Source organism: Penaeus japonicus, unplaced genomic scaffold, assembly GCF_977035675.1.
Source record: "Penaeus japonicus unplaced genomic scaffold, GWHDUDI00000001_assembly GWHDUDI00000004, whole genome shotgun sequence".
Classification (NCBI taxonomy): domain Eukaryota; kingdom Metazoa; phylum Arthropoda; class Malacostraca; order Decapoda; family Penaeidae; genus Penaeus; species Penaeus japonicus.
This window is the reverse complement of record NW_028234406.1, coordinates 25,058,678-25,066,177: the sequence shown is the minus strand read 5'-3', so window position 1 is coordinate 25,066,177 and position 7,500 is coordinate 25,058,678.

Here is a 7,500-nt window from a genome sequence, read left to right as displayed (position 1 = left end):
CTCCGTAGCCACAGTATACTATAATCAGTGGGTTCCTGTCTTATTAATTTCTATGGATTGGTAGCGTGTAGAAATTAAATGACACCCCTGGATAGATTCTTAGTCTTATCTCACCAAAATTAAGTTGCCATATGGAAAATATTAAACCGTGAAAAAAGAAACCTTAATGAATATTCTTCAGCATCATAATACTGTATTATCTACAAAGACTGGTTCATATTTATAATTAAAAATAAAGAATAATGTCCAGCTCCTATGAAAAATAAATACCGTCAGGAAACAGAACTTAACTTGTAGTATATTATGATGATGTGACGCTTCGATGGGCTGAGTCTGCCATCGGCCGGCTAATTAAAAAAAATCACACAGGAGGATAGCGAAACACCGTTGTCTGGCTCAGAATGGATCTATTTCCCGCTCAACGCGGCTTATATTTATAACTTTCGTGACGTCATAAGCCACGTCGAACATCGATTAATAAAAATAAAATATATACATAAATGCAAAGGAAAAGCCACAAAAATCATACAAAATCATAATCAGGAGACAGTAAAACTGAGAAAATTATTCATTCATACTGTAATAAACTGAGAGAAATTAAAACAGTAAAAATAATGCGTAAAATTGATATTTCTTAAAACAAAAACAAAGCCACTGTAGGTGTGGAAAAATAACTAAAAATTAAGGTAAAAATTAATGACAATAAAAAATAGCATAACAGGTTAAAGAACTCAAAGATGAAGCGTGAACAAATATACTTGTAAAAGAATCGCAGACGAAAGTATGGAGTGAAAGGGTAAACTCAAACAAATGCGAATAAAACAAACGAAGCATAAAACAAATAAAAGGCAGACAAAAAGAAGATAAGGTAGCAGCCGAAGATCGTACAGTAAGGCGAAACGCACGAGACGACGGGAGATGAACGGGAGATGACTGGGAGATGTGAGGCTGCGGGATGCCACCTTACAGTTTCCTCCCCCGCTCTGGGTCGAAACGCAGTGGAGACCTGAAAAATACAAGCAGTCTGAGTCCTGACAGTACACGAAGAGTGGACATGGTATAAAAGTGTGTTCTTTAAAAGTAAGTATAAATATCAAACCAGAAGCTTTGGATACGTATAATAGATGAATATTATAATATTGCCCTGTAGCCAGAAGTTCCATCATCCATAATGTGAACCTCTTTAAAGTACAAGCAGTGAAATTAGCATCCTTCCCTGCAAAAATTGCATTCTGCAATCCTTTAACAAACCACAGCTAACAGCCATCCTCAAGCCAGAGTGGCACTAGGCCGAATCACACTGGCACAGAGGTCCCTAATGTCTGATAACAGCATCCCTTATTCCTGTGTGGCACTAAGCCAAGAGCTCACAGAAACAAGGTCCCTACACGAGTGCAGCTAACAGCATACCCCATCTCAGTGTGGCATTAAGCCGAGATCGCACTGAAAAATGGGGGTCCCTAAGCACATGGTGTGTCGCAAGTTGGCTGACTGGAATCAGAGAGGGCAGGATCTTGCACACATGACGTCAGGACTGCCACCCATGGATCATCATTTACCGGCTCATCCTCGTCTTCTGGAACAGCATCATCATCTGCATAAGACAGTTCTTCTGGTGGAATGTATGGTCGGAGGTGGTTAAGGTGAGCTCTTAGAACCTTGCTGGAGTCAAGATCCTGGATTTCAAGGGAAACTGGCCCTAACCGTTTGGTAACACGAGCAGGACCCTGCCATCTTGGTCCTAGTGGGCGCGGCACCATCTCCTTGTACCATACCAGCTGCCCTATGTCAGGAGTAAAGGTTCCCCTTGCACGTCTGTTATAGTACCTCCCGTAGACACCTCTTGCATCTCTTGAAGCATTGACGGCTGCACGACGGGCAGTCCTTAGCCTTTCTTGAAAATCTTCATTTTCAGAAAATAATGCTTCATTCGTCAATCCCACTGGAAAATATGAATGTCTCCCTGTGAGCAGATACAATGGCTGTTCTCCGGTTGATCGGTGTATAGCCGAATTGAGTGCTAGACGAAGTTCTGGTACAAACTTTTGCCAGGTTCCTGGCCTATCTCCAACAACTGACCTGAGAGCCGCTTTTACAACACGGTTGGTACGCTCCACAAGGCCATTTGCCTGAGGGTGGTACCTGATGGTGAAATGGTGTGTGGACTGAAGCAACTCAACAAGTTCACTAAATATCTGTGCAATAAATTGTCTCCCATTGTCAGTTTGGATGACACGAGGTGGACCAAAGTACGTCACCCAGTGGTCCAAGAAAGCTTGGTGTACTCTGGAGGCAGTGATGTCCTTCATTGGAACAATCTGAATGAAGCGTGTATGTTGGTCGACGATGGTTAAGGCCCATTTCAGTGGTGCTTGACCTACATCTAGGATATCCATCGAGATTCTCTCTAAGGGGTAAAGAGCAAGAGGTGCTTCTGCCATAGAAACACGCTGAGCAACTCCACGGGATTGTTGGCATGTAAGACATCTTTCCACGTAATTCCTGACATCCTGTAGCATATTAGGCCAGTAGAACATACCACGGAGGTTCTCATAAGTCCTGTGTATCCCTGGATGCATAGCTAGTGGTGGTGTATGTGCTACTTTCAGTGCTGAATTACGTAACTTCTGAGGAACACAGAGCTGGTAGATTATCTTAACAGGCAAGTGCCTCAAACGATATAAAACTCCATCCTTTAGTTCAAATTCAGACAGGGGTATTGGCAGCTTCCGTCTAGGCACTGTTCCTTCTTGTAGGTAAGACAGGATATCCTTAAACTTGGGATCCTGGCGCTGTTCCTCAGCTAGATTCTCTGCAGATAGGTCATTAACATCTACAGGAGCAATCTGACGTGACAATAGGTCAGGTACATAATTAGTGGGACCTTCCTTATACTTGATATCAAAGTCATAAAATGACAGGTCATGGGCGTATCGTGTCATTCGCGGTGATTTAGTGCGCTGCTTGAAAACATAAACTAGAGGTCGATGATCAGTGAAAACAACAAATTTACGTCCGTACAAATAGGGATCAAATACTCGAACTCCTTCAACCACTGCCAGTGCTTCACAATCAATTGGTGGATATCGTGTCTCAGCATCCCTCAACTTTCTGCTGTAATATGCAATGGCATGAGGTACCTCTTGGTCATCTTTCTGGAGAAGGACAGCTCCAAGAGCAAGACTGCTAGCATCAGTATGGAGCTCAAAGGGTTTTGTGAAATCTGGTTGCTTCAGAATAGGTGCTGTCATAAGTTTTTCCTTCAGTGTTGCAAAAGCTTGCTGCTGCTGCTCTTCCCATTTCCATTGATGTCCCTTTTTCAACAGCAGGTGAAGTGGGGCGGCAATGTTGGCATAACCTTCAATGTGCTTCCGGAAGAAACCAGTTGCACCCAGGAAACGGCGCACTTCTTTAACAGTTCGTGGGGGTGGCGTCTCCAAGATGGCAGCTACTTTGTTATGATCTGGTGCCACGCCTTCGGGAGAGATGGTAAAACCCAGAAAGTTGATGCTTGTGGAGGCAAAAGTACACTTCTCGGCATTCAATTTCAGGCCGGCCACCATTAGCAACTTTAAAGTCTCTTCCAAGTCCTGAAGGTGCTGCTTGAAACCCCGGGAATAGACAACAATATCGTCAAGATAAGCCAGAGTGTGGCGCCCAAGCACTGGAGATAATACAAAGTTCATTGTGCGCTGGAAAGTGGTTGGGGCAGTGCTGAGACCAAAGGGTAGACGGCGGAACTGGAACAAGCGGTAGCCGTCGCTAAAGGCCGTCTTAGGTCGGTCATCAGGGTGAACTTCTACACTCCAATAGGCTGCTCTAGCGTCCAGTGTTGTGAAAGTATCAGTAGGGCCCAGCTCATCCAGCAATTCATCAATACGAGGCAAAGGGTAGGTGTCTGATGTAGTTACTTGATTAAGCTTGCGGTAGTCCACACAAAATCTCAGTGCTCCCCCCTTTTTCTTCACTAAGACTACAGGACTGAGCCAAGGTGAAGTTGATGGCTCGATTACACCAGCCCTGAGCATGGAGTTGCACTGTTCTCTGATTACGTTTCTTGTTGTCTGCGGAAGACGCCACTGGCGTGTGGACACTGGTGCTGCATCTCCTGTCTCAATTCGGTGTTGGATATCTGGAATGTGGCCCACTGTCTCTTCACCTCCATTAAAGAGAACCTGGTAACCTTTAATAAGTGACTGTATCTCCATCTTTTGGGAATCATCCAAGTGATCCAAGTCAAAAGCTGGACTATCATCTGGAGTTGTATTCTTATCCAATAGGCCAGCTGCCTCGACAGCTGCAAGGGCATGTGATGGTGGCAACTCTCCTGTGAACAAGTCATAGTTGTCGAACCCAAAGTCTTCCAAACCGTAGGTGCGATCGAATTGGTCTTCCTCCCAATTAAACTCCTCGTCCTGTGTATCATCACAATCTGCAGAATCAGTGGCACCTGATGGACCCTCATCTTGATCAGAATCATCGCCTGGAGAGTATACTCTTTCAATCTCAGCTACCATCCCCAAACGTGTCCCTTGGGTTAGCCGTATTGTCTTTGCCGTGTCATTCAGTGCCCACACAGGACAATGGCGTCCTGAGACAGTTGTGAGTAGATAGGGCGACACACAAGCAACTGATGCTTGGGGCATGAAAATAACATCTCTCTCACTGGGACCAGACTTAGCAACCACGCCCTCCATGAAGCGCCCAGTGTGTGGTGGGAGCTCTGTCGTCCGTAGGAGGTGGACAGCGGCTGATAATGTCTTAGGTTGAGGCATTGTCAATCTTGGTTCCCTTGAGTCTACATCAACAATACCAATATGCAGAGAGTGCATATCTGTGTAGGTGACAGGGAATGTACGACCTTCAATGGTAAGACGAGCTGAATCATTCTTGGCTTCTGAAGACAAGCTGTACGAAGTTCTCCTGAAAAAGTCCATACCTAGGAGGACATCTCCTGGGAAGCTAATGTTGCACACAGCAACGCGGTGTCGGAGTTCTAACTCTGAATCAAGGCAGAAGGGAATAGTAACCTCACACAGAGTATCTAATGGCTTGTTGGACACTCCTCTCAGCACGTGAGTAGGATCTTTACGGCACAAGTTTCCATGGGGGTCTATAAACTGGAGAGTCCTGGGCTTCAAGATGGTCACTTCAGATCCAGTATCGATGAAGCAAAGGACAGTACTGCCATTAACAATCATTGGCACGAGTGGCCGCCCCGTGCGTCCTTGGGACCTCATGGACGCGACCTTGAGTGTGGATATGGCTGGCTTGGTACGAGCTCCCTGGGTCGTCTTGGCCAGGGGTTCTGGGAGCAGCATCTGCCTGGCACTGACGAAAGGGGCAATCTCTGACAAAATGGCCAGAGCTGCGGCACTCATAGCATCGACGGTTAAACTGTGGGGATGTGGTATCCCTCCTAACTTTTGCACGACATTCCGAGGTATCGTGTGTTGTTAGGCGATGATACTCGCACCATCTCTGGCCAGCAGGACTGGGATTTGGTTGGTTGGTTGCAACTGGCATTGCATACATGTCCCGAGCCCTTGCAGGACGGCTTGGACGTTGGGTCCAGTCTTCTGGTTGATGGACTGTGGAACAGTGTTGGATACCGTGCCGTGAGTTCCAGATTCGCTGAGCTGCTTCGGCAATCTGGGAAGGACTACCATCTTCTTTTATAGCCAAGAAATCACGGAGCCAGGCAGGAAGGCCACTCAAGAACACCCTCTTCACAAGCTGCGATGGGTCACCGATAGCTTCACGGTGATCTCGGTAGCCCTGATAAACACTGCCTTCAAGTTGGAGGAAAAAGTCCATCGGGGCCTGTCCTGGAACCATCTGGATGTCGTAGAGTACCTTAAAAAAATCAGCAGAAGTATACGTCCCTCTAAACTTGCTTCTGAGTGCTACTTTAAAAGTACTCCAGTCAGTAATGTTGTCGAACAACGGGGAGTTGATGATCAACTCGGCTGACCCACGACAGTTTGCCCTGGCTGCTTGAATATACGCCTCTGATGTTGTAGGCTTAATGATGTTTTCGATGGCCCGGATCCATCCTTCCACTTCCTGATTTTTCTTTAGGGGCCGAGAAGCTGACACATCTCCCTTAAAGTGAGGAACAGTCTCTTTGGTGAACACATAGTTCATAGTTGGTGTACTGGAAACCTGTGAGGGCTGACGCTCTGAGTTACCAACTTGACGTGGGGAGAAGCTACGCAGTGAAGGTACCGGGGCAGCATAATGTGGAAGGGATGACACCTGGTTCTGTTGATTCCCTATAGCATCTGCTTGGGAAACTGGTTCTGGAGTTAAAGGCCGGCTCCTGGGAAACGGCTGCAGTGGTTCACTGTTGATGGTCGTGGCGTGTGCCTGGGGAATAGAAACACCAGATCTCTGAGCCATTGGAGCTCGGGTAAGTCTGCGGGCTTCCTCCAGTTCAGAGTTGCGCTGCCGAAGCTGTTGTCGTAACTCCTGAATCTCACCATCTCTTGTACTGCCGTGTGGTGCCAGGGTAGGAAGATCAGTGGCGGCCTGCTGGTAGATTTCTAGCTGTCGCTGGGTGTCGGCTAACTGCTCGGACTTCTCTTCAAGCTGACGACGAAGCTGTTGCACCAATTCATCCCTCTCTGGTTGACGCTCGGTCTGGGAAGTGCTTGCCTCAGCAGGGCAAGGTTGCCGTTCTGCACCATGTCGCTGAAGAGCTTCCTCGTGTTGCTGTAGTCGAAGGTCGCTTTGCTCCTTATACTCCCTAAATTCACCAACCAGAGCATTAATTTTCTCCATAATTTCCTCGAACATGCTGACTTCCGCCACCATAACTTCCACAGCTCGGCTAACGTCTGGATTCGAACCACTAGCACCAGCAACAACACGATCTGACCGGGCTGGAGAAGTCACACGAGACGCAGGCTGACTAGTAGAGCGGGCGTCGCGGCGTTCTAGAAGCTGCTCATATCTCTCCTGCCTAGTTGTTCCCTTTGGCATACTCGTAAGATACGGCAAAAGAGACGACAAAAACACTGCACAAAGTCAAATGAAAATCCGCTTGACAGCTATGAAACCACGTAGCACATTACAAAGTCAACAGAGCACATCACTAAGATGCACGGGAGCACTGCGATTCACATAAGAACGAACATCAGCAAAAGAGACAGCAAAAAAAAAGGAAAAAGAAATCGGTGCTGATAAAAATAAATACGTTAATGTCTCAATAAAACAGTTACTAAACTATATGAGCCACTAAAATCTAGCTAGGCGAGTTGATGGTAAATACGGTAAAAGTCAATAAACTGTAAAAGAAGTTATTAAACACAGAACAAATATAAAACATCAACTCTTGATAAAATGTCAATAAAACGACTACCCTGAAATCCTGAAATTAAAGGCGAAGATAAAAATTGCAAGAAATATGTGGCTCACCAACAACTACAATAAACATGCATGATATAACCTCAAAGAAATAAAAGCTAAGCTGGACGTATTAATGAAGGCAAGGAGATA